We start from the raw sequence: 1249 nt of genomic DNA on the forward strand, positions 1-1249 counted from the left end.
AGAGTCGTATTTATGTTTTATTTATTGAGATCGTTATATCGCATTTGCATACGTTTTTATGCTAATGCTCTCTTGGTGTGTCGAGTCTTAATAATTCGGAAGAAAACATTCGTGTAGTAATTTCTTTCCGCGAGAATTTATTGTCGTTTGCTTGCAAAGAATCTCAAGAATGTTCTTATTTCTCAGATATTTGCACGTAATTTTCTTGCTATGAATTTATGATTTGAATAATATGGAACAATAATATGGAATAATAATTGTATTTAGAATTTTTGTTCTTTTAATATCTGGATAATATCATTGGGTCATAAACTATAATAATTACAAGGTAGTTAATTTTATTTTTTACATTATATTCTCTATGATAAGGAATAAAATTTAATTAAGTAAAATATTCTGAAACGAATTGTAATTTAATTCTAAATTTTCATGATTCCCAGTGGCCCTGTGAGTATGAACTTAAGAGTCAATACAATGATCATAAGTAGTAAGTATCAACTGTTATTGATTACAGAGCAATTTATTACAATCAATTTTCAATTATTTTTATACTCTTAAATATTCTTATTTATCAATTATTTTAATATTAAGTTTAGAAGGAACTTTTAATTTATTTAACATACTGAAAATTATTAAAACTGAATCTTTGAACTCAAAATTAACAAAGCTATTATAGAAAAATTGCTTCAGGAAAATAGTTCTGGATGATACTCTAAAAATTCTCCGAAAATTTTGCGCATTCTTCTGACTTCTCGAATGACACGTAGAATCCACAGTTTTATCTCTTACTTCTAAAGGATCTCACTAGATCCAAATTTTAGTGTATCAAAAAAGAATTTGATATTTATCTTCAACGATTCGCATGCAAGTAGTTTCTAAACTTTATTTATTCGACGAACTTTTTCGAAGTAGTTTGCCAAGTAGTTTCTCGAGTATATATATTTCTGCTTCCTGCGAAATTGTATGCCGAAACTAGGTATCCGTTATTCGCGTGTATATCTTGCACTCGAAGGAAGGAAGGATGCTGCAAAAGAGGAAGACCTATTTATCATAGAACGAGGCCCCAGCCGATCGAAACTGCCTTCCGGTAAAGCCACTCTCCCCCAATGGGCATGCGCATTAAACAATCACGCAAGGATTTATGTTAAACAATAAAGTCGTATCGATTCACCTGTTCCATCTATTTTTAATTGCCTCGCCTCTCCATGCTGAACTTTCTTTTCCTTTTTTTTTTTTTTTTTTTTTTTTT

This window comes from Frieseomelitta varia, unplaced genomic scaffold (assembly GCF_011392965.1).
Source record: "Frieseomelitta varia isolate USP_RPSP 00005682 unplaced genomic scaffold, Fvar_1.2 scaffold_40, whole genome shotgun sequence".
In the NCBI taxonomy this organism is placed as follows: domain Eukaryota; kingdom Metazoa; phylum Arthropoda; class Insecta; order Hymenoptera; family Apidae; genus Frieseomelitta; species Frieseomelitta varia.